The sequence below is a fragment of the Hyposmocoma kahamanoa genome, unplaced genomic scaffold (assembly GCF_003589595.1).
Source record: "Hyposmocoma kahamanoa isolate Upper Pololo Valley unplaced genomic scaffold, ASM358959v1 65, whole genome shotgun sequence".
Classification (NCBI taxonomy): domain Eukaryota; kingdom Metazoa; phylum Arthropoda; class Insecta; order Lepidoptera; family Cosmopterigidae; genus Hyposmocoma; species Hyposmocoma kahamanoa.
The window spans coordinates 1,917,382-1,944,702 of NW_020653853.1; the positions used below are offsets into that span (position 1 = coordinate 1,917,382).

Below are 27,321 nucleotides of genomic sequence, written 5' to 3' on the forward strand. Positions count from 1 at the left end.
CACCTCTAAGGGTGGCAAATTAGGAGATTAATCCGGTTCATAGGATTTCATTCACTTTTCTTTCATCAACTTTTCAGGTCTGTTTTTTAATATAAAAAAAACTAAGTAGTGCACTGTTTTCTTCGTGTCGTTTTTGAAATAACATAATAACAAGAATAAAGTATGAACTGCTTTTCTATATACGAGAATTAAAAGAAATAAAATATTTAGGAAAATAACATTTATTAAATGAAAATATACTCCCACTTAAAATGCAAAACATGAACATTTTAATAAAAATAGTAACAGCAGAGTTCCTTGTAAATGAGTACGTCTAGGACAGTATTGCCATTTTACCTATTTCTATTAAGTAGAAATGCGAGCATTATTAATAAATACAGTGTGTCCCGTTGGCCAGATACAGGCCCATGGGACTAGACAATTTATGTCTCAGGGTGCCGGGCGTAGTAGTAGTCTTCTCAGATGTTTACGATTTAAAGCCCTGGGGGCCTACCATAACCTTTCAAAAAACAATCCTATTTCAATGTAAGCTTATGTTAAGCTTATTATAATATAATAATTACTCATATTCGTTCCATGACAAACCTATAAACCAACCAAAGTATTATTGCTAAAGTGACTGAAAGAACGAATGATTTCCTAATATTGTCTATTCCTTACTAAAAATAGGAAAGAAATAACGCTATCTGAACAGTATAATGCCTATACATATAATTCTTTTTTGATGTCCCGAATCGTCCTATCGTAGTATAATGTTAAGGTACTTAATATAATTTACATTAAGAGAATTTCAATTGTCAAAAAAATAAAAGCATGTAATAATTAAATCTATTAAAATTACATTGTTTTCAATTATTTTTTATAAAACAAGCCGAGTCTTGATAGTCACGTTGTGAATTCGGAATTATAGTCTAGTGTCAACTGTTAGTGTCGCCAAGGAGGATATCGATGTCGCTGTCATAATTTTACGAAATAAATATGGCGTATTTTTATTTAACGAGAAATTATTTCCTATGTACTATTAAATAAAAAAATAAACAAAATATTGAAAAGATATCTGGATTTGAATAGATAAGTTCAACTTAACTTTTAATCATTAGAAATCAATATTTAGACATTAAATTCGAATATAATATTGTTTCCATTGCATCCGTGTAGCTAATATACGATTGCTAAATTTGACATAAGAATAATATTACTTTAATGTTAAAGTCGCGTCATACTACAAACTGAGCGAATGAATAGTCACAAAGCTGCCGAAAAAATATCATAGTTTTAACATTATAATAAGCTTACATTAAGCGCGTCATGGTACGAAAAGTTAATGTAAGGTTAAAGTAGTATTGTTTTAAGAGGTTGTGGTAGGCCCCCAGAGCGGCACAGCAACTGTTATGGATAGACGTGTTGCTTACACCAGGCACTTATTCGTCTCGTCACTTGATATAAAAATAATATAATAATAAAAATTTGCGTGGCATTTTTCTAATTTTTCGACTTTACCCGTTTGGCGTCAATGAAGCACAAGTTTGTGTAGGTAGGTACATTGAAATGGTTAATTCCTCCGTACTCTGCGTTGGATGGGTTTCAACAATAGCTGACAACTCATTATTATTCACCTTAAGCCCTGATCGGCCACGAGGCTTATTTGCCAAGTCAAAATTTGCGGAATGGAGCAAACAAAAAGCGCACGTAGATAATGTTTCACGTAGTTTGCCCATTGATGCGCTGTGGCATATATTTTTCTCAAACGCGTTTCTTCTACAGCCTAATAAATGAATTTAACAGATAACGTTGCTGACGTCAATAAACGTCGACGTCTTTAAAACGTCCGCCACGGTTGTGCATGCCAGCGATCATTGGTATGTGTGTAGTGCTTTAACGGAAGAAGAATCAAATGAAGCCATATTTTTTAAAATCCCAAATCATACGCGGGGTACGTATTTTGTAAGTACGTACAAATTTCAATCTCTTGTCTCGTCTCGTCTCGTTTTGCCGGTGGAAAAGCATCTTAAGACGGCTAGCTGGTGGTGTCGGATTGGTTGACGGTGGTGTTGCTATGATTAGTGGAAGTGACATATGGCTGGCGGGGCATGACTTGTCAACTCCCCTTACACATTATTAAATAATAAACATGACTCAATCAATCAAGACAACACTTACTTTTTGTGCCTAAATTACAAAATAAATGATTTACTAATCGAAGTGCAATAAAAAAAGAATAACTGACAAAAAAAATTAAAACCTTAAACCTTTTCGGATTTATTATAATGATAATAAAAATCCCTAAAGAAATCGTTGTTGGAAGGCCGGCCATCATTTAAAAAAAGACCTTTTATCTCGTTTCAGAGCTGAATAATTGGATCACTTGCTATTCTAAGCAACCTCTCTGAGTTATAATGTAAAAGGAACTTTTGTACTTATTTCTATTTTTAAGGGTTTTTTATTTAACTTTTGAAATGCAGGATATTCAATACAACATCTTCATCGTCATAACTCATTTGTACGTCCCTCTGCTGCGTCCGGATCTCAGGCGAGGTTTGGGGTCGTTTAACGTTTTCCAAGAGTTGTGAACCTCTTCGACGTGCAGGTTTCTTATTAAACTTAATCTGCCTTAGTGGCCAATGGGTAACATTTATTTCTCTCGTGAGTGTTATTTGTAGTTGTTCTTGTGTGTGTCCATGGCACTCGCGACAGAGAGTTTTCCTAGTGCGGGGCTATGTTGAGTGTGTGCGTTATTATTTATCATTATTATTATTAGACTACCGCAGTTTATTATATAACATAGCCTTGATATAACAATGCCACATGTCAATCAATCAATCCTTTTATTTTTATTGTACGAATTGCGTAAAATAATGGGATTTATGCCGAAATAAATAATTATATTATTATTTCTTTTGCAAGGACCTGGGGTTTGTCTAACTTCATTGAATGTGTAGGTTTATCCATGACAGGGGAACTTCAGCATATAAAGCAAGTCCTACATGCGAATAAGTTGAAGAGTCCACGCCAATGCCGCAGGCCCCGTGTGAAACCGCCAACAGTCGAGCGAAGACCTGCCATCTTACCTTACGTGAGAGGTGTTACAGACAAGATCGGAAGAGTCCTCAGGCGTGCATCTATCAAGACCTATTTCAAGCGTCTGAGGAAGATTTCTCAGTTCCTGAGACCCGTGAAATGTAACATCCCCTTACAGGATGCAGGAGTTTACAAGCTTGACTGTGAGTGCGGTCTCTCTTATATTGGACAAACAAAGCGAAGTATTTGTACCCGGGTCAAAGAACATATAGCTGATGTCAAACACCGTCGCGTAAACAAGTCTGCAGTCTGCGAGCATGTCATGGATAAACCTATATATTATTATTATTAGCCATGGTAGCCCTACCGCCTCTCAAGCAGAGGTTCGTGGGTTCGAATTCAGGCTTACATCTCTGAGTTTTTCGGAATTTATATGCGTAATTTAATTTGAAAACCATAAGTTTTTCGATGAAAGAAGACATCGTGAGGAAACCAATTTAAGGTCAAATGTAATCAATAGGTAAAATTTTTACACTAATAATGTCATTTTTTAAGCTACTGCTCGTTCACTATGCTGACCTCCCTGAGAAGAACGAGCAAGAAACTCTAGAGATTACTTTTTTCAAATAAACCTAAATGCTATGGAACACTTTGAATCATAATTGTATGGAATCTAGACTCTTGCTGTCTTTCCATACTTCTTTATCTAACACATACTCTTTTTTTTTTTTAAATAAATAACGCACACACTCAACACAGCCCCGCACTAGGGAAACCCTGTGTCGCGGGTGCCATGGACACACAAATAGACAACCACAAATTACACCCAAACTCACGAGAGAAATAATTATAGGCCATACAACTATTTCTCCCGGCCCGGGAATCGAACCTGGGACCTCTGCGTGGCAGTCCGGCATGGTAACCGTTCGGCCACAGAGGCAGTTTTGTAATATGACTTTTCAATTAAAATACTTTTAATGTAAGTTTAAAACTTAGGAAGTGTGATACATACAGAGAACGGGCGCGAGTCAGGAGCGTGTGGGCTCGGGACCGCAGCGGGTCTAATTCCGTGTATTTATATGGACGACAACACACCATGCGCGGGCGCGTGCGCCCGTCACGCGCTCGCGCGTGTTATGTTTTGTGTGTGAAGTTTCCAATCCTTATTGAGCCCGCGTGAGAACTACAGCTCAAGCGCTCTCATTGTTAGAGTACGTCTGTGCCCAGCGGTAGGATTATACATACATAGGCTAACTATTAGAATTTAAATAAGACAAATTTGTTTGATTTAAAAAAATTGAAGAGGTTCTTTTTTCGACCGTATTTTGTTGTATGTAAGTTACGCAATCACTCGGCAGCTAGGAACAGATTTTGATGATGCTGTTTGTTGGAAAGAGGTTACCTCATTATTCCCATTTAGATTTGAAGAAAATATTCCTCCTCTAAGGGTGGCAAAGGAGGGGATGAATCCGGCTTCGCGCAATTTTCCAGTGACCTATTTCAATAAAACTTAAATAGATGTAACTCCACGAACTTTTGAGTTCGGCTTTTTTTATAAAACAGTTATAGTACACCGATCGCTAATAGACAGACAGTAACGATCGATACTATCGAGCAAATCCATTAGCTGACAGATCTTTATGATCGTCCAAAACACAACATCGAGCGACAATAATGATCTCCTAAAATCGAGCAAATCTGTAACCACTTTATGAAGCACAATACCACAAGGACAGCTACCGCTAGGCTTTACGCTGAATGAACATCTAAATAAGATGCTTTTTGCAAATTGAAGGAACATTTACAGGATCATTGTCGTCATCGTCTGGAAAGCCGGTGATGGGAAAAAGCGGGCGGGAATTAATCACGTACACCCAAGACGAAGCCTAAAATATTCAGCTATACATCTTGTCTTGACGTCATTGATTTTGACTTTGTTATATCGACACTTTGGTGTATAATAATCTCAGTACAGAGTACTAAAAAAACCGCCTTAAAGTACGTGGAATTACGTTTATTTGTTAAGTTTTATTGCAATGTCCCCTAGCTCGCACACTATACGGGACTTGACACAGGAGATAATAAAAATCGGTTCTCACTACGCAAAGTATATTGAGAGAGAAAAACGCCTTGAATTGGACAATAGTAAAACCAACAATTAAAATAATTGCTCGTTAAGTAAAATTTAGGCGCTATTTATAAAAATGAATGTTTGTGATTTTGTTCTTAATGAAATGGGACCACTATGGAGGTACCCTCTTTCCAACATCTTGAAAATCGGTTCACAAATACCGGAGTTAACGCGTAACATACATTAAAAAAAACATACAGTCTAATTGGGAAACTCCTCCTTTTTTGAAGTCGGTTAAAAATCAAAGTTAAAAAAAATTATTTTATAAAAATGTGAAAAGACTTAGTTTGCAATACTTTAAAATACAGATTTCTTTTTATAATATTTAGTGACGGGACGAACAAGTCCTGCGCCTGATGATAAGCTAAACTCCTATCCATAACAGTTGCAGTGCCACTCAGAGCTTTAAATCGCAAAGATCAGAGTTGACAAGTCCCATGTGCCTGTAATTTAACAGCACCCTTACCCACCCTTCAAAACAGGAACACGGTAATGCTGACATTACTGCTTGGCGGCAGAAATAGGTAAGGTGACAGTTCTTCCTTGGACGAACTCTTTCACAAGGCGCTCTACTGCTTTTTACACGCTCCATGATCACAAGTTGACTGGTCAGCGGCATATGACATTTTTAAGAACAGACAAATCTCGATTACTTGTGGCGTTATCATTGTCACTCACTTTTTTCCGACAAACCACACTCACTTTATCCACACGCGAAACTGAAGTCAAAGATAAATATACATCATTTTAACATAATCTAATATAAGTAAAACCTTCCATTTCCTTTGCCATTCGCATTGGGAAGAATGATGCGAAGCGCTTCGTTGGAATAGGTGATAGGTCAATGACAAGGATGGAGTGTTCCGGAATTTCTATTAGACTGAAGAACGGACATAGGAACTGTTTATCAATACCATCGAGTATATAACCAGAAATAAAGACGTATTATTAGGCCATCCATCCCTGGCATCTCATCGGGCAAATGGGACTTATCTTATTATATTATATCACTTTTAAATATCAACTCTAGTTTGCGCTGAAATTACAAATTAGAAAACTAAAATAGCGTGGAAAAAACGCTTTTGCGCGCTGTTTTCTAATGAGAAAGCCTTTCCGAGCCAGTGGGGTAAAAAGGATATTAATACAAGAAAAAAATTCTTCGATCCAGCTCGATTCTAACCAACGTCTTCCAGCAAACCGTGCCAGATGCTATGCTAATTAAACCACGAAAATATGATTACTTATTTTTAACCGACTTCAAATAAAGTAGGTTCTCAATTCGACTGTTTCTTTTTGGGTATGTCACGCGAATGCTCCGACATTTGTCAACTGATTTCCATGATTATTTTTCTGCCCACAGAATTTCATATAATAACCGATAAAGTAGTCGGTGAATTGAAAAACTTTTGTTGTGCCCCACGAATTCGAAAATAACAGTTTACCATAACGTGCATGTAAGCGGGCTGTTTATACATATACAGGGTGACTTATTTATCTGTCGCCAAATTTTTTCTACACATAAGGTATCATTTCAAGACTCCATTTTTGAAAAAAACATAACAGGCCCTTTTTCACATGAAAATTATTTGTCCAAAATAATAGTCGATAATGTTTGGTTGCTTAGTTAATACGGTAGCCAGGAGAATGAATGGAAATACCTAATGTACCTTCTCAAACCGCGAGTGCTACGAAATGGTGAGGAATAGGAAAATTTTAAGATGTGAAGTCTACGTGGAGCCCTGAGACTGTATCGAGTAAAAAGTGTTCCACGCTTTTGCAATCTGGGAGTCGAAAACGCAAGGACACCCAATTTTCAAACGATTTTAGGCCATCTCCAGGTTTTCCAGATTTTAGTCCTTCTCTTTAAATCCAGCTAACTTGTCCATCCTTGATATATACTCGGTTAATAACGGATTACGTTCCAAAACAAAAGCACAAGCCTGTCCCTTCCAGTTTTGTTAGTCGTCATATTCAAAACAGTGCGACGAACCTTAGCTCGTAAATGTATGACGCGAAACGCGAAATCAAAATAAGAAATCGGTAAGCCCGCGCAATGCCAGCTGAAGCAAGGAGTCAACTCAGGTCAAGGGCATCATAGGTTATTAGGCGAATCGAGGTCAATATAAAAACCTTTTCGAATTTCCAAAGGAAGCGCAACTCAGATATACGATATTATCTATAATAATAATGTACAAGTTTACTACAACAATTACCTGGTCTCAAATTTCTCATATTGGTCGTATCGAGAATCGATTCCGGGACCTCCTCATCTAGCACAGTACTAACAGAGGTCGTCAAATTGTGCGCTGTATATATTGCACGTGTCTCAAAGGTTGCAAATAAGTTCTAATTGTTGTGGTGTAGACATTGACTTACAATTATATGGACGTCGGGTCCGCGCTAAAAGTGTCCGAACTTATAGGGCGTTAAAATCGTATACAGAGCGTCATTCACGCTGTAGTCTTCGTTTGTTCGACTGACAGCGAAGCAAGCAAAATTAGACAGTACTGCGATGACATTACAATTTAAATTCAACGTTTTAGCTTTTTCATATTCCTTTACATGTCACTACGTTTAAATAGGTTGACTTGGGACATTTTTTTCGTGGTTTGTGTATTACACCCGTCGTCCATTTATTTGTAAGTCAATGGGTGTAGAAATCAAAATAAGTCGAATTGGTTATTTTAATTTCTTTCCTAGGTCGTGAAAAACAAATACGTAATGCAGATGTTATTTAGGTATGTATTTCTTTTTTAAACAATTGTGTGTGTTATGTTATGATTAAGGTTATTAAGATTTTAATTAAGCATAATTAGCAAGCGCCACTGGTCCATCGCCGCACTTGAGTACGACTGTGGCGCGCGGGAAGTGGGCGGAGCTGAGGCGCAGGGGAATGTTACAGTTGCATCGGCTGGGGTGTATGTGTAGTATGCCTAAAATTGTGACGTTTTTTATTTTTTATTTTACTAAAATAAAAACACACGTATGTAATATTTTCAACCTGTATATAGACCGAAAGCTGTGTATAAGTGCGTGAATAATTAACGCTGCCACACAATACCGCTCCACCTTTGTATCATATTAATATATTACCAAGATCTTAATTTACTGGAAAGGAATAGGGCAAATATTGACTAATAGATAATGTTATTCTTAAACAGAGGACTGGGACAGATTTAATTAAAAAATGAAAATGAAAAGTATATTTATTTATTAGATAAGCAAATTAAATTAAAACCGTGGTAGACTCATGGCTTGACCTACCGCCTGTCAAGCCGTGAGTTGAAATCCGGCCTCGTATCTTTTTTTTTATAATACTAACTGACGGGACGAATAAATCGTGCACCTGCTGGTAAGCGACACGCCTGTCCAAAATAGTTGTAGTGCCACCTCAGAGCTTTAAATCACAAAGATTTAAGGGACACTGCCACTGCGCCCGTCACTCTTAGACATAACTCCACAAGTATTTGTGACCGTCGTAAGTGTGGTGACTCGTTAATCGAGTTAGAGCACTTTGTACTTATATGAAATCATCCTAGATGGCGTTCATTGAATTAGCATTTTCGACCGACCTTACGTCTTTTAATTTATTATAGGTTTTTTTTTTATTCTAATGTAAGTGCGCATTTGACCTACATCTCATCTGATGGAAAGTGACAATGACGGCGGCGATGGGGTATGCATACGTAAACAATGCCTATACACCCTTGTCTTGAAAAAGTCCAAGTTATAACGTTCAGGGAACAAGTCTGCAGGCAGGGAATTCCACTCCATAGCCGTTCGCCATATAAATGGAAACGTAACGCTTCGTGCGAATCTTTGGAATATCCACAACATAGGGTGGAATCCAAGCCTACTCTAGTCCCCCGGTGATGGAAAGGGGAAGGCGGAATTAACTCGTGTAATTCCATCGCACACTCTCCGAGATATATTCTGTAGAATACCGATAAGCAGCAACTTTATGGCAATGTTCACGGTTCTGCAGTTTCACCTCTACTAATTCCGAGTCAGCTTCTTGGCATGCTTGTTAATTGAATCCAAGGAGGCCAGTTGGTATGTAGCAGAGCCATCCCAAAGATGGCAGCAGTACTCCATATACGACCGGACTTGGGCTTAGTACAGCTGAAGCAACTGTCCCGGTGTGAAGTAACGCCTCACCTTGGAAAGGATGCCAAGATTCCTGGCTGCATTTTTGGCCATGGATTCAATGTATCTGCAGATTGGACGACAGGTCCATTCCAAGTATATCACGAAAAGTCGGAGTCATCTTAGAGACCAGTTTCAATACTCAATACTCAATACTCAATTCTTTATTGCATTCCCAAAAGTTTACATTAGTAGCAGGTGGACACGCTTAAATTAGAGCTTTGGGACCCTGTTGGGCACAGCAATGTACTGTAGAGAGGGCAACATTTCACTTACTTGAATTAAATTAAATCAATAAACATTTCAACATCAAATAAAATCTTCAAAAAAACATGCAATAATTACAACTTATATAAGCATACAATTCTTAAATTACAAATAAAATCTATTAATATTGTTATTTTGTCAGTACAATAAATGTCTATGAATTCCATTAACAAAGAAAAAAATAAATAAAAATAATTAATAATAACAAACATCTCAATATTTTTACGCCTATTATTTATGTATGTATTTCTATTAAGTACAGGTAAGTATATTGGTACATTAATGTAACTTATCAGGAACATATTCCTTTATCATTGAAATATTCGTTTATATGGTAGTAACTTTTACTTACTAATATTTTTTTCAGATGGGATTTAAAATTGCTGTCGTGAGGTATTTCTTTTATGGAGTTCGGTAACTTATTATAAATTTTTATACACATTACAAACGGACTTGATGAATGGAGAGAGATCGTTGATTTTGGTAACATAAGTCTGTTTTGGTGTCTAAAACAATAGTTTGTAGGTACGTCTTGCCTTCTTTTATAAAGATTAGGATAATTTCTGACAAATTTACAGGATTCAAAAATGTAGATACAGGGTAAAGTTAAAATATTGTACTGTTGGAAATAGGGTTTGCAGCTTTCGGTTGCATCAATGTTGGCTAGGATTCTTATCAATTTTTTCTGTAAGGTCAGAATTGAGGGAGATTCGGTGCTGTTCCCCCACAGCATTACACCGTAGTTGAGCCATGCATAGGCATATGCGTAGTAAGTGGTGAGCGCGGTTTCCAAATTAGTTGTTTTCTTTGTTTCGCGAAGTGCATAAGTTTTATGGAGCATAGACATGCCTGCGTTTTGGTAGCATTAAATTTGACAAGACTGGCATCGCCCCAATCGGAGACTGGGTTGAGTAAGAGACATCAGGTCGTCTTCTTCACAGTTATTAGTATGCATCTGAGAACCGCGTCCTTATAGGAATGGTCATAAAGTATTTATATGATGTAGTAGTAGCAGTAGAGCTTCTTGTGCAAGAGTTCGTCCAGGGCAGTACTGCCACTTTACCTATTTCTGCCGCCAAGCAGTAATGTCAGCATTACTGTGTTCCGGTTTTGAAGGGTAACGATACTGGTGAAATTAGATAAAGAAACGATTTAAGCGTGAATACAAAAAACATCTTTTGTCAGAGCAGATGTATCTCGCTACTTAGATATTTCCGTAATCAATGCGTTTGATACCTGTAAACCTAAATTCCGTGCCTATACATACTCATATTTGGTGGCTATTGTTATAATTTAATATTATGTTATATTGCTTACCTTCATTGCTTACACTTTTTACATTGTTTGCTTTACATCTTACACTTTTGCTTGATATATATATGTATAGTATTTAGAGTAAGGTATATATATATTTGCTTGTGATGCACTTTGGTGGCATGGCTAACTGGGCTGCGATTGCTCACCATATGGTACTGGCAGAAAACCAGCACTGTTTGACTTCTCTCGGTCTGCAGTATTTATGCTGAGTCAGTGCCATTTCAACACAAACTGTAGTCATAGGTATATTAAAATTTTATCAGTTGTTATAGTATTTGTTTGTTTTTCTCACAGTATTTGTTTTTCTCGCGTTTTATATAAATATGTATAAAATTAATAATGAATGTTCTATGTGCTTTTATGAGATACTCTGTGAAGTGATTGTAAATGTTTTGTTTCTGTTTGTATTTGTGCTGAATAAGCGTGTTATCTATCTATCTAAGTTACAGTCACATGAGACTTGTCAACTTACGTCTCAGGATGACGGGCACAGTGGCAGTGCCCCTCTGAGTGGCACTGCAAGTGTTACGGACAGGCGTGTAGCTTACCATCAAGTGCACGACTTGTTCGTCCCGTCACTTGATATTATATATATAAAAAAAATGTGGAGCTTATCTGATAACAGTTTTCCGTAGTATAGTGCATTGGTGATATCTCCTGCACTGCCTCTCTCGTCCGATATTGAAAAAACTATACTGAACATAATTTATAAGGAAAGTAAAATAAAACACAACGAGAAAGAAAGAAAATTGCAGTCAGATTAAAATTATGAGTATAAATAAGCCGTCGCATCTAGCATATTTGTATATTTACGATGTTTTTGTGGTTCGCGTGTGGTCGGCGAATTTTTTGTACCGCGCCACACAAGCGTGTTTATTTTTGGGTCTGCTGTTATTTCCCACTCAGCACTTTCCTTATTACGATAAACATGCTTTGATGATCTTTGCTCTGTATTTAATGTACGCCTGACCTAATAAATTCTCAAATCATCTTTATTTCATAAGGAAGCAAATCACACTTGAAATATTGTTTAAACTCTGCTGCGTAAGGCACATTTACCAGAGAAGAATGAGCTAGAAACTTTAGGGGTTGCTCTTTGTAAATATACATTGAGAATATTTTAGTCATTTACGACATTTATTTCAAACATCTTAGATCGAGAATACTTGCAAGAGCTAAACGGATTAGTATCACGGATTTATGTCAATCAATTATATTTACGCAGTAGCTGTATGAAAAGTTATTCTATATAACGCATAACCTATAGAATAACGTTTTGAAAAACTATTTTCAATTAAATATTTGTTGTAAATTGAGTTTTGTTAAAATTTAATGACAACAAAATGTTTATCGCTTTCTGATTTATAATAGATGATTCGATGTGCATTTCTATTGAATCGATTCGCTTTAAAATCGCATTGAAATAAATCGATACAAAAAAACGTTGGATCGTATGCGCTTGAAGTGATTTTCATAAAAATCTAATTGCAATGTCCATCTTTAGTAGTGAGAATCCACAGAATTGTAAAGTGGTATTGGTAGAGTTGACTCTTTTTAGTTTATATGTTTTTTTTATATATGTATGTTCCGCGATAACTCTTACATTTGTAAACAGATTTTGATGATTATTTTTATATTGGAAAGAGGGTCCTATTTAAATTTGAAGATCTAAGGGTGACAAACTAAGGGATGTGGTCCGGTTTCGCGCACTTTCCGGCGACCTTGTCAAATAGATGTAATTCCACGCCCTTTTGGTCTTGGTTTATAGTACTATGTGCTGAGATTACTACATCGAAATTTGTAATAAATATGGAAGTATCCGCTCACGCGATGCGCTCATCCTACCGCAAAATGGCGGCTATCTGGTTTCGCAAATTAGAAAAGCATTCAGTTTAAATACAAGTTTTTATAAATAAAAATTATTATTCTACATTGCTAAATAAATACCCTCCGTACTACAACAAAAACATCTCAAATAAAATGCAGTAATACACCGCAAATCCTGCACTTAAAAAGTACTAATTAAATTTTTGGTGTACTTGGGTAAATATGATAATATTCTGTTTGAGTGGTTCTAATGTTTACCATTAAATTACTCCTTAAAGTATAGTTTATAAACATTTATATTCAGGATAAACTTAAAAAACGCTACTTACGGTATGTTTTCAATAAATAAACACCGACATCACCAGCCCAAACAATAACACACAATTGTCGTGACATATTTTTGAAGTTGTTTATTTTTTTAAATGACAGACTCAGACATTAAAAACTTTATGGTTTGCTAGAGTAGTTAACGAAATAGCAATTAGTATTAGTTCTTTTACCTGTTACAACTTCGATATCCGATAAATCGGTATAAAATCATCACCGGCACCTCTAGGTGTGGTATGCTTCCAAAGATGCATGAATCGCGTGAGCGGTTATACTAATTTCGTATTCGCAGTTTCTGCCCACGATTTTGAACAGAAATGGATTAAAAGCGCTTTGGGTAAAAACCCGGGCGGGTTGATTGAGTTTTAAACCACTGCCCATATCGGGCGGTGCTGCAATTAGGTGTGCAGTTGCGCGGGGAATAGACGATCATCCCCTTGTTATGTATGGCAAATCATTTTATATTTCGGAAGCGCAGACGTGCTCTCGAACATCCTCAAAATAAAAAAACCATTTTAAAACACGGATCTATTTTTAATTACCCCAAAACGTTATACCTTGACTTTTATATTGCCCTTTGCTCGGCTAATGGGCGTAATTTACAATTTCACAGATGTGAATTATTTACATCACAATATCGTACATAAAATTATTTCGTCTATGTGTGCTAATTAATATACTTATACACTAACAAACACATGCATCATGCCCGGCATTGCAACAAGGAACTGTTTTTATTTATTCTGGTAGTTTATTGTACATTTTTATTGACGTAATATCGGGTACAGAACTATGTATCTTTAATTTAGAGGGTAGTTAGTAGGATAGACAATATGACAAACGTGGGGCAAATCTTTACAACATCCCGAACAAGGAATTGAAAATTTACTGTTACGTTACATATAGGGGACGAAGGCACGGTAATCAAACACGGTAGTTGAGCTTAGACTGGTTTATTCCTCACTGTTTGGTCTACCCACAACAGCAATACATTCAAATATGAGACAATACTCTTTTTATGAAACGATAAAAATAAAGAACGAATAATATTTAATAAACACAAAATCTCAGTACAGAATACTAAAAAAACCGACCTCAAAAGTACGTGGAATTACATCTATTTGCTAAGTTTTATTGAAATATCCTTAAATTCGCCACTATACAGGACTTGACACTGGAGATAAAAAAATCGGTTCTCACTACTCAAAAAATATTGAGAGAAAAACGCCTTGAATTGGAGAAATAGCAAAATCAACCATTAAAGTAATTGCTCCTTAAGAAAATTTAGGCGATATTTATAAAAATGAATCTGAACAGCCACCCTTAGAGGTGGATGATTTCCTTTAAAATGAAATGGGACCACTATGGAAGTACCCCTTTCCAACAAAAAAAGAATCATGAAAATCGGTTCACAAATACCGGAGTTATCGCGTAACATACATACAAAAAAAAACAAAAACATACAGTCGAATTGAGAACCTCCTCCTTTTTGAAGTCGGTTAAAAATGGCACATACTCAATAAAAAATAACAAGAAAATCATTGTCATTTTTTCTAATCTACACTTGTATAAATGTAGACAGAAAATTAAACAAAATAAATTCAAAAAATAACAAAACAGTTAAACAACTACCAATTTTTCTTGCATTGTACAATTTTTTTTTTTAATTTTCTTGATTTCATAATAATTACTAGTACGTTTATATTTTAATTTGTTTTTTATAATGACGTATGCGTAGGTGTCATGGTGGTGGTGGTGAATACTCATTCTGCCAGTAGCAAGACGTATTATGAAAGTAAGAACATTATACCTGAATGGCTCGCGGGAAAGACATATGAAGAAGTTGAAGCACTGCTAGATCGCCAATCTAAACCATACACACAACCACGATGTTTCCCTTCGCCGACCTTTTCGACCTTTTGGTCATGGTAAATTTTAAATTCAATTTCGAACATCAATTCCGAAAAACTCAGAGGTGCGAGGCCGGACTGGAACCCACAGCCTCTGCTTGAGAGGCGGTAGGTCAAATCATTAGGCTTCCACGGCTACTACTATAATAATACTAGAATGTCAGCGAGGACTATTGGGAGCACGGAAGAAAAAACAATGGAAGTGTCGTAAGCCTCGATTACTATCGGAACCTATGTCGCCAAAAAGCACACAAACAAATGATAAGGACTACGAAATCTTAATAATGTTAGGTGATAGTTTCTTATTTAAAAGGATGTAACAAATTCCGGATTGTTAATATAATTTAAACTTTAAAGTTCAATACATTTATTGCAAGTTACGACCTTAGAATAATAACGCATAGAAACCTGGTCCGCACACGCTAAGTAAGGCAAATTGAAGCGCTCCCAATGGGCCTACACGAGCGGGCGGGCCGTCAGTGCTCAAGGTCAACTTGCACCGCGAACAGCTCAAGAATTTTAGCTAAAAATGACGAAATGTGCGGTAAATGAGTGTAAAAATACGTCAGACAAACAAACTAGATACTAACATCACATTCCACAAGGAAGTAACGCGTTTCAACTTGTATTTTTATATAAATATTCACTAAAACCGAAAATTAACCTACTACTAAAACTAGCCTACATGAATTTGATTTTTGCCTCACTTGTGACAGTTCGTTTGATATGAAACTATCATTCTATGCGTTATTATTCTAAGGTTACGACGTTTTGATTTCAAATTGAAATTTTATTCAAAGTGCTGCCATCTTGCGGCCAGTGGCTGGACTACGACGAACGATTACAATCTGAATAAATAGATAAACAGAAAGTTGAAAGTTTATTAAAATAAGACTTATCGATGATTTGAAATACTACTACGGGTAACATTTTTTTGCAGCTATCATTTTTGCACTCCAAAACACCACAATAAGGCATTTTTAATACAGTTGCTCAAAACGTGGTATTTTTCGCACTACAAAACGTGCCGTAAGTTGAAATTTTCGCACTAGTGCTTTTTACTTTTCCATTTTTTTTTTTAATTTACTGTTGTTTCAAATCTTAAGCACAGAACTAAAGAAGTTGTATATTTATTTAATATTTATGTGCTTTGTGACGTAAGTCATTCGTCATTAAAACTTATATTTATTTACAAATACTATATAATGAACGTATCGAGTGGAGGTCTCTGCCTACCCCTGAATGGGTGACAGGCGAGATTTTTATGTATATATTTGTTTTATGTATTACAGATAAATTGTATCTCACTACCGTGCACGGGTTCCTAAAGAAGTTTAAACAAAAGTACCAGGACTTCAAAAAAGAAAAGTGGTTACAGACCGATACTACAGAAAATATACAAAAACAGCACGTTAGAACTATATTTCCATAGACTTTTAAATAATGGTTGCAGTGGTTGTATTTCATTATTTTAATTTACTAGCAGAAAATGAGTTTTTTTTAAATACTGTTTTATTTTACTTTCAATGTAGTTTTTTCGCAAATGTATTAAAAAACGTCGTTTGATACACGTGCGGATTTGTCATTTTCACTTGTCTCGAGTCTTGACCCTCGCCTCTGGCTCGGGCCAAGAAGCCTCGAGCCTCGTGAATAATGACTAACTTTCCGCACTTATATCAAAAATAACTATTTTCTACGATTTTAGAGAATTTGCGCGAAAGAACGACACAACCATACCATATAAAGCGAAAATGGCGGACTGACCTTGAATAGGTCTTTCGAGACCTATAGTTGGCACGCGTCCGATGCTAAGTAACCACTTCTACTGTATTTATTGTTCTGTGATTATGAGTCATAGCTTTCTATGTCATAGATCCATTTGACACGTGTGTCTATGTTGTATTTTTAACCGACTTCAAAAAAGGAGGAGGTTCTCAATTCGACTGTATGTTCTTTTTTTTTCTTTTTTTTTGTATGTATGTTACGCGATAACTCCGGTATTTGTGAACCGATTTTCATGATTCTTTTTTTGTTGGAAAGGGGGTACTTCCATAGTGGTCCCATTTCATTTTGAAGGAAATCATCCACCTCTAAGGGTGGCTGTTCACGCATGACGATTCATTTTTATAAATAGCGCCTAACTTTAATTTAGGAGCAATTGCTTTTAGCAATTATTTTGTTGATTTTGCTATTTCTCCAATTCAAGGCGTTTTTCCCTCGATATACTTTGAGGAGTGTCGTAGTGAGAACCTATTTTTATTATCTCCAGTATCAAGTCCTGTATAGTGGCGAACTAGGGGATATTTTAATCAAACTTAGCAAATAGACGTAATTCCACGTACTTTTGAGGTCGGTTTTTTTAGTACTCTGTTTTTTAGTACTGAGATTATGTTTTCTTTTTATTACACGTGAAAAATAAAATTGAATTAGAAATAGTCCGCCCTTCAATTCACAATAAATAGAGTCGTATACCAACCTAACGATAGAATACAGATGAAGTTTTTTCCAACGCTCCATGCGCCATAAATAACGTGAATTCATCTTTCGGAAGCCAATAGAAACAAAATGACGGGAATAAATCATGCCAATCTATATCCTGATAGACATCAGCACTCGTATTCTGTAATAAGGTTATATGGTTCGTTGTAGGCGTGGATAGAATTATGTTATTTTGAATTAAGAGAACCTTACTTTAGAACGCTCGTTATATTCACTTTTGTATCTCTAGAAATGATTGAAAACCGGTTACCCTTTAGAAATTATTTTCGTGTTCGAAAATCGTATATTTGTTTTTGGAAATTAGTCGCGGCCACACGCCTCGATTACTACTAGAACCTTGATATTGATTGGTTAATTTAATTTAAACTTTACCCTGTTGGCTTATCGTTCAAACTTCAATATCTATTATTGCAAGTTACGACGTTTTGATATTATATTGAAATTTCAATCGAACATTAGGAACGCTACGGCCAAAGCTGGCAAAAGACAGAGTCTGTTGGTAGAAGATGGAGAAAGCTTTCACACTGACAACACTAAACATACTAACAAATAGAAATTGAATAAGTTATATCGACTTATCTGAAGAACAGAGTCCGATGTGATTACATAGCGAAAAGAGAATAAATACGTTACGAAAATAATTTCGTTATTCAAACTAAGGCCTATGTAAAGAAGTTTTGAGAATTTATATATCTTATTTCGTTTCAGAAATATAAAATCGAACAACCGTCGATCTGACATCCACAACGAAGAAGAAGGAACGAAATGTACTATGTCCTGAGAACAAGTAGTCTTACACATAGATATTTGTTCTACGGATGAGTCGATACGGTAAACTGTACTGTTGTAAGGGATAAATAAAGCTATTATTATTATTACTTCAATCAATGTGCTGCGATCTAGCGGTTAATTGATGAACAACGACGAATTGGAGTTATTATTTAGTTACTTGTACCAAAAAAATTATTTCGATAAACAGAAAATCGAAAATTTATTAAAATAAAACATTCCTATGATATGAAATACCACCACGTGTTATATTTTTGGTGCCGCTATCACTTTTGAACTCCAAAACAGCACTATAAGGCATATTTGTAGGATTGTAGATAATTTGCACGAAAGAATGGCACAACCATACCATACAAAGCGAAAATGGCGTACTGAGCTCAGATACGTCTTTCGAGACCTATAGTTGGCGCGCGTCTGACGCTAATTAACCACTTCTACTGTATTTATTGATCTGTGGTCGCGGCTAACTGGGACCTGTAAAGGGATCGAAGCATTAGTTTGTTTGAAAAAATAAATACACACGATTTAGATCTGAATGAACAGTTTCATTTCCTATTTGTAACAATCGCGAAAATCTTAGAACTCGATACAAATATAAGTTAAATTTTATAACTTTCCTGTTTAAGTATTGTATTTTATTTTTATTTCGTTTAACTAAGGCAAACGTTTCTTTTATGGGGAACTGTGTGTTTTTACAATAAGATTCCGGATAATATATTAAGATTGTGATTCCCTAAGTTTAAAACTTACATTAAAAGTATTTTGATTGAAAGTCATATTACAAATTTAAAAAAAATTGTTTTAGATAAAAAGTATGGAAAGACAACAAGAGTCTAGATTCCATACAATTATGATTCAAAGTGTATTCCATACCATTTAAATTTATTTGAAAAGAGCAATCCCTAGAGTTTCTTTTGACTCTATCTAATTAATAAATAAGAAAGCGAGCATTATTTTTGTTGGCCATTTGTATTATAAATAAGAAAGCGAGCACTATTTTTGTTGGCCATTTGTCAAAAAGGATTTATATGTCAAAGTCACTGTCAAATAATCTTTATTTTACAGGTAAGCACATTAATTACACTTGAAATTGTCATACTGATTAAACTCTACTAAGGCAGATTCCCCTGAGAAGAATGAGCAAAAAGCTCTTTATCATAAATACATTATAAATATCTTTTAGTACAAAGTTTTTATCAAGTTCTTAGGTTTTCGCGATTGTTACACATAGGAAATGAAACTATTTTTCCGGATTTAAATCGCGTATATTTGTTTTTTCAAACAAACTGACGTTTCGGGCCCTTTACAGGTTCCATGGTCACGGTTGACTATAAAGGGCCCGAAACGTCGGTTTGTTTGAAAAAACAAATAGCTACACTAACTAACAGCTAGTTTATTTTTATTCCTCGTATTAATGTTATGTCTGTCTCTATTTTTCATAAAAAAATATATTTTTCTTGACATAAATAAGTTTTTCATAAATGTACTGTGACGTTAGTTTAAAGATGTTAATCCCTTTAAACTTATCTCTCAAAGACACTCACTATAAAATGTTGAAGTCCAATGACATAAATATTGCTTTTAAAACAAATATCACTTAGCGCTCTGGACTTTGCGGAAAAAGAGTGGTAAGTGGAAAGAAGTGGGGAGTTTATGGGTTAATATGTATATATATATAGGTCAAACACGGCGCAGCTTCACAATTAGATCTTGTGAAAGAGTCCGTCCAGGGAGCAGTACAGCATTACTGTGTTCCGATTTTGAAGGGTAGCAAAATTACAGGCATATGGGATATTTTAACTTATGTCTCAGTGTGACAGGTGCAGTGGTAGTGTCCTTCAAATCTAAAGCTCTGAGCGGCACTGAAACTCTTATGGACAGGCGTGTCGCTGAACACCAAGCGCACGACCTGTTCGTCCCGTCACGTGTTATTATAATAATTATAACTGTTTTATTAAAAAAAAGTGACCTCAAAAGTGTGCTTATCGGTTTTTTTATTGGAATTACATCTATTTATTAATACAAAGATCGAACACACAAGACCAAGTACAAAGACACGAGTCTTTGTGCTTGGTCTTTCAACGACTTTTTAGTCGTAGCGCCATCTATGAGAAATCTTCTCACTCCTTATTAATAATTATAACAAACTATTGGAGTAATTTCCCAAAAAGTAATTGAATATCAATTCAATAAAAATTTAATTAATACAGTGAATAGCGACATCTCTCGCCAGGACTGGTAGCTGTAAAGGTACTAACTGGGTGATAAATCTGTCAAAGATTTCTCATAGATGGCGCTACGACTAAAAAGTCGTTGAAAGGCCAAGTACAAAGCCACGACGCAAGCACATAGAAGAATTCGTGAGGTCCGTTGGTTCGTTCCGTGGCTTAGTTGGTATAGCGTCTGGCACGGTATGCAAGAAGATGTCGGTTCGAATCCAACCGATCCAAGGAATTTTTTCTGAGTGTTTTTTCTGAGTGTTCGATCTTTGTATTAATAATTATAACAAACTAGTGGAGTAATTTCACAAAAAATAATTGAATATCAATTCGATAAAAATTTAATTATTACATCTATTTGTCAAGTTTTATACAATTCCCCTAGTTTGCCACCCTTAGAGGTGGAATATTACCTTCAAATTTAAGTGGGACCACTACTGAGTGTCCCTCTTTCCAACAGCAAAAGAATCATCAAAATCGGTTCACCAAACACCCGGAGTAGCTCTTCCTTTTTTGGAATCGGTAAAAAAAGACAAGCGCTGCTATTTTCACAATCTAACCTCCACTGGGTTCGTGGAATAACCAATGAATTTACTTCCATTTCCGTTAACATGGCCTTCCGCACAGTAGCGCCAGAATCTGTTAATTGTTGTTTTTTTAATTATCTATGAAAATTGTCCATCTTAATATACGACTGCATTTTTTCTTTCCTTTTGTATTTAGTTCACTATTTCTTTTGTTTAATGTATATCGTAACATATATGAAATAAATATAGTTCCATAAAGAGAAAAACTTCATATCAAACCGCGTAAATGGATAGCTAGCAATACAGCGTGGGGCACCAAATGAAGTCCGGATAGCATCGAGGGCCGGACCCGAGATAACGAAATTTATTTCCATCACGACGTATAAATAATTCACATCTTGTGTGAATGTATCGGAGTGAAATATGGTACCCACCATCTTACGAGAAATCGTATCAGCTTGGTAATCAGTAGAGCCATTTATTGTTTTAACGTGAACTTGAAATTATAAATGTTAACCATTGACTTACAATTATATGGACGTCGGGTCCGCGCTAAAAAGTGTCCGAACTTATAGGGCGTTAAAATCGTATACAGCGCGTCATTCACGCTTTAGTCTTCGTTTATTCGACTGACAGTGAAGCAAGCAAAATTAGACAGTACTGCGATGACATTACAATTTAAATTCAACGTTTTAGCTTTTTCATATTCCTTTACATATCACTACGTTTGGAACATTTTTTTCGTGGTTTTTGTATTACACCCGTCGTCCATTTATTTGTAAGTCATTGATGTGAACCATTGGATCATGTTCAAAATTGAAGTGTCTGAACCAAAAGAGCATCAAATCGCAAAAAAGAGCATCAATTGAGCGTCAGTATTCGTTTGGTGGACCGACAGCGCTCTTGTCAATTATGCCGTACTGCGTTATAATAATCTGAGTACAGAATACCAAATTAAACCTCAAAAGTTTGTGGAATTACATCTATTTTTTTAATTTATGTAACTGCCTCCGTGGCCGAACGGTTACCATACTGGACTGCCACGCAGAGGTCCCCGGGTTCGATTCCCGGGCCGGTAGAAATATTTGTATGGCCTACATTTATTTCTCTCGTGAGTTTGGGTGTAATTTGGGCGCTTTGTCGTCGAGTTGCGGATACCAGCCCGTTGCACCAAGTACCAAGTACCAAGTTGGGTGTAATTTGTGATTGTCTATGTGTGTGTCCATGGCACCCGCGACTCAGGGTTTCCCTGTATTATTTGCCAAGTTTTATTGAAACCGGAAAGTGCGCGAAACCGGATTAATCCCCTAGTTTGCCACCCTTAATATGTGGAACATTTTCTTCAAATTAAAATGGGACTATTGCTCAAGTACCTTCTTTCCAACAAAAAAAGAATCATCAAAATCGCTTCACAAATGTGAGTTAACGCGTAACATACATACAAAAAAAACATACTGTAGAATTGAGAACCTCCTCCTTTTTTGAAGTCGGTTAACAACTAGTAAAAATTACCCAAGTAAAGTTAAAAAAAATGTTGGCAAGTCAACGATGTTAACATACAAAATAAAATGTTAGTATACAAATATGAGCTTATATCCCATACAGGAATTTCTTCCAACTAACCTTTGATTAACTGAGAGGAATGTTGATTACTGAGTCGGCAATAAAAAATAAATAATTAAAAAATATTTAAACCAACAAACACAGGTATTCAATGACAGATAAATTAATTATAAAAATGTACATACACACACACCCACACTCAACATAGCCCCGCACTAGAGAAACCCTGTATCGCGGGTATACACATATTCATCATCATCATCATCATTTCAGCCAAAAGACGTCCACTGCTGAACATAGGGCCCCCCAATGAATGCCACAACAACCTGTCCTGCGCCGCTTGCATCCAGCGGATTTCCGCAGCCTTCACCAGATCAGTCCACCTTGTGATGGTCTGGAAGAACTTTTCGGCCCCATCGGCTGTCTGTTCTGCGAGCTATGTGCCCTACCCATTGCCACTTAAATTTTGCAATTCTTAGGGCTATGTACCGTCATAGCGCTACTCTGGTTGCCTTGCAGATATCCTCATTACTGATTCGATCTCGCAACGAAACTCCGAGCATGGCCCTTTCCATTGCCCTTTGAGTGACCTTGAGCTTTCTTATGAGGCCCATAATGAGTGACCACATCTCAGTGCCGTAAATCATCACTGGCAACAAACAATGGTCGAAGACTTTTGTCTTGAGACACTGTGGTATTTTGGACAAAAAGATATGGCGTAAATTCGTCGAGTCGAGTAGGATTCGACGATTGACCTCTTTCTCGAAGTTGATCATCAAGGTATACACATATTAAATAAATGTTTTTTTAACCGCGACTAAGTTACATGCAAATAACCCAAAACGTTGTTTTTTTTTGTAGAAACAAATATGCGCGATTTGGATCCGAAAAAAATTGTTAAATTGTTATAATTAAAATGGTTCCATTCTATTATTTCCATTCAAATATATTACAAATGTCAATTTTGTGTAGATCTTAACGAGTAACAGTAAATTAGCAGGTGACATTTTGACATCATCGAAAATTACTATTTATTGTAGATTTACTTATTACATCATATACACTGTACGCGAAGTGGGAATAAATAGATTTTCGCCAATAGATTTTTCTCTTTTTTTTTTGGTTTTTTCTACAATCTATATTTCGTATAGTTTGCCCACAGTGCGTGATGAATTTATTGGTAGTACTTATGTATTTATTCCACGTACTTTTCTCATTTCGATTTTCGATGTAACGCTCTGGAATAGGCTGTGAAAGTAAAGTGATTTATTTAGACCGATTCAATTTTGTTTTCCATCAATGTCGTCAAGTGGTTTACTTTATTTCATAACATAGAAGTGCAACAAAACGGTGGTGGTGCAAAAAAAAGGACTATATCACTTACATAGGTATGAGAGATAAGTTCAAAGAGATTACCATACTTAAACTACCGTCACAGTATATTTATAAAAATGCAATTAATTTAAATTTGTATTGAATTGATATTCAATTATTTTTTGTGAAATTACTCCATTAGTTTGTTATAATTAATTTAATGACTCAATTAAGGATAACATACAGTTAGATATATTTAATTCTAAGTGTCATATATTTAAAAAGTCTATTGCGGGTGTCCTCAAGCAGTCTAGTTGAAGTCTCGCAATTTTATTTTAACACTTTTTCTCTATGGTCTTTTCTTTTGCTCTATTTGTACCAACACAAAATTTGTAATTTATAATTAATTGACAGAAACTTTCAAAACATGCTGTACGTACACGCTCCTGGTTGGCATTCTGGTCTAAATCTAGTTTTAAGCAAATTTATTTGTTAAATCTTTCTTGAATGTCGACTGTTGTGTTCGTCTAATAAATAAATAAATAAATAAATTATTAATACAAGATCGAACACTCAGAAAAAATTCCTTCAATCCGGCCGGATTCGAACCAACGTCTTCGTCTTCTTCATGCGAACTAAGCCACGGAACGAACCAGCGGACCTCAGTAATTTTTCTATGTGCTTGTTTGTTGAATCTTTTGTATTTGGTTTTTCAACGACTTTTTAGCCGGAGCGCCATCTATGAGAAATAAGTGAAAGTATTTCGTGACCCAGTTAGGTAAGTTTATAGCTACCAGCTATGGCTAGAGGTGTCACTATTAACTGCATTTAACTTTGTATTGAATTGATATTCAATTATGTTTTGTGAAATTGCTCCACTAGTTTGTTATAATTATGAGTGCAAATATCGAACATTTGGAAAAAAATCATCGATCCGGCCGGATTAGAACCGACGTCTTCTAGCAAACCGTGGCAGACACTATGCCAACTCAGCCACGGAACGAACCAGCGGTCCTCACGAATTTTTCTATGTGCTTGTTTTTTGGATTTTTTGGAATGGCTTTTCAACGACTTTTTAGCCGTAAATTTCCCATGGATGGCTCCATGGGAAATCTATGAAAGTATGTAATGTCATTTATATTAAGAAGAATAGTAATTTTTTAATGTAAAATGTAAAAGTGACAGACATAACATTCATACGAGGAATAAAAATAAAGGCAGTCGTCTTCACAATGTCACAAATGCGTTTAAAAGGACAATGTATACGCTTCTATAATAAGATTCGGGTTGATATTCAAAATATGCAATTTACGAGGTTTAAAACTACCGTAATAGGCCTGATAGTATGATATGGATCGATCGCAGTCGAGAGTATTTCTTGTGGACGTTACCATCCCGTATGACGATGGTCTCGTGAAAGCCGAAACCGAGAAACGCCGGAAGTATCTCGACCTAGCGCACGAGATCACCGACATGTGAGATGTGGCCTCCACTGAAATAAACCCAATTGTTTTGTCCGCAAATGTGTTAATTCCAGTCAGCTTTTCTAACAGCTTGAGGCGGTTGAATTTCTGTGGCGTGTCGCTTCCAACACAAATGCAGAAGGCGGTCCTTGTCGATACGGCACGTGCCATTGCCGGGAAATACCGCCTCTCCCATTTAAAAATTCAAAATTAAACTTTTAGGCCTTGAGAGAGGCGAGAATCTAAAATAGATATAATAATAATAGTTCACAACGTAATAATGAGGTCCCTGACTCCTTGGTATAACCTGTGTAACAGGAGCCAGTCTGCCATCCACTAACCAAAACGCGGCTATGTGACAAATGATCAAATAACCGTGTTAAATAGCAAAAAATTGGTCACAAAATTATCTTTTAGAATCAGTTAAAATGAGTTAACGTGTTCGGCTTATCGGAACTTACCGTAACGATGCATAGCTGAAATGTCATTAAACAATTGCAATATTCCAAAACTGGGTTACGGTTTTTTATGATATCTCAAAAAATTATTTCATCATTTAGCCCCATTTTAGTTAGCGGATGGCAGCAGTGGACTCTTCCAAATTCTGACAAGGCTTAAGGTCGTATTCCAGAACTCTATTCAATGCTCAAGTTAGGAATTGAGTGTTGCAGTGAGCACTGAAAATCATACTCAAGTCCTTGCCATTAGAGTCGTATTTCCAGTGCTTGAAATCATACTCAAGTCTGCTCAAATCATGACTTGAGTATTGCAGTGAGCACTGAAAATTATACTCAAGTCCTTGCCATTAGGGTCGTATTTCCATTGCTTGAAATTATACTCAAGTCTGCTCAAGTCCTGACTTGAGCATTGAGTAGAGTTCTGGAATACGACCCTTTGTCTATTTCATGAGAAAAAAGGAAAGTGATAGAATTTATTAAATTATAGTAGTACTATTTCTTAATAATTATTATAAGTTGGATACATTTTAATAAGCAAATTGCGATAAATGTGTCTGTATGAGTGAATGAGTGTGTGTTGTATGTGTGTGTGTATGTGTGTCACACACATGTGTGTACATACACACGATTATGAAACAAAATCTTTATTATTCTCATGTAAGTGAGTTACTTGTAATTCTTAGTGAGAATAAAATGTAAACTACCTCAAGGCGATGTGCCGAGACCACTCTTGTTCTATATGCATAGTATCTATTTCTCAATAATACTATATACTATTATATGTATATAGTATATATTTCTCAATAATCATAATAAACTAAACTTACCTTTGGTGTTTGGGTCCTAGGCCCCGTTGGCTATAGTCAATTAGCTTACTGGTTGCATGCGAGACCTGTAACAAGAATAATATAATTTTTACTTAATCGACTTTATATCAATGAGCAGAAAGTGCAAAATTACTTATCAACAAGACAATATTATATAGAGGGCTTTTTCTTTTATAAAATGTAAGTGCGCAATTGACCTCTCATCTCACCTGATAGAAAGTGACGATGAGGTCGACGATGGAGCACCTAAATAATGCCTATTCACTCTCGCCTTGAAAAGGCCCAAGTTATAACGTTCAGGGAACAAGTCTGCAGGCAGGGAATTCCACTCCATAGCCGTTCGCCAAATGTTGAAGCGTAATGCTTCGTGCGAATCTTTGGAATATCCACAACATAGGGGTGGAACCCAAGCCTACGCCTAGTCCCCCGGTGATGGGAAGAGGAAGGTGGAATTCCATCGCACACTCTCCTTGATTTATCCTGTAAAATATCGATAAGTATACAACTTTACGGCGATATTCAAAGCTCTGCAGCTTCGCCTCCACTAATTTCGATCCGGTCCGACGCAAAATCCAATAAATAATAATAATAACGCATATACTCAACATAGACCCGCACTAGGTAAACCCTGTATCGCAGGTGCCATGGACACATGTCTATGTAGACAATACACTCAAACTCACGAGAGAAATAACTGTAGACCATACAAATATTTCTCC

General features: G+C 36.1%; 1 protein-coding gene across 1 annotated transcript in view; it reads right to left on the reverse strand.

Moving 5' to 3' along the window:
- Positions 1–26,649, reverse strand: part of LOC113231487 (Ig-like and fibronectin type-III domain-containing protein 2) — a 109,365-nt gene extending 82,716 nt beyond the window's left edge. The window contains exon 1 of the mRNA XM_026465813.1: positions 26,603–26,649. The gene's annotated coding sequence lies outside the window, so the exon portion shown is untranslated. The remainder of the gene's footprint in view (positions 1–26,602) is intronic.
- Between the last annotated feature and the right edge of the window lie 672 nt (positions 26,650–27,321).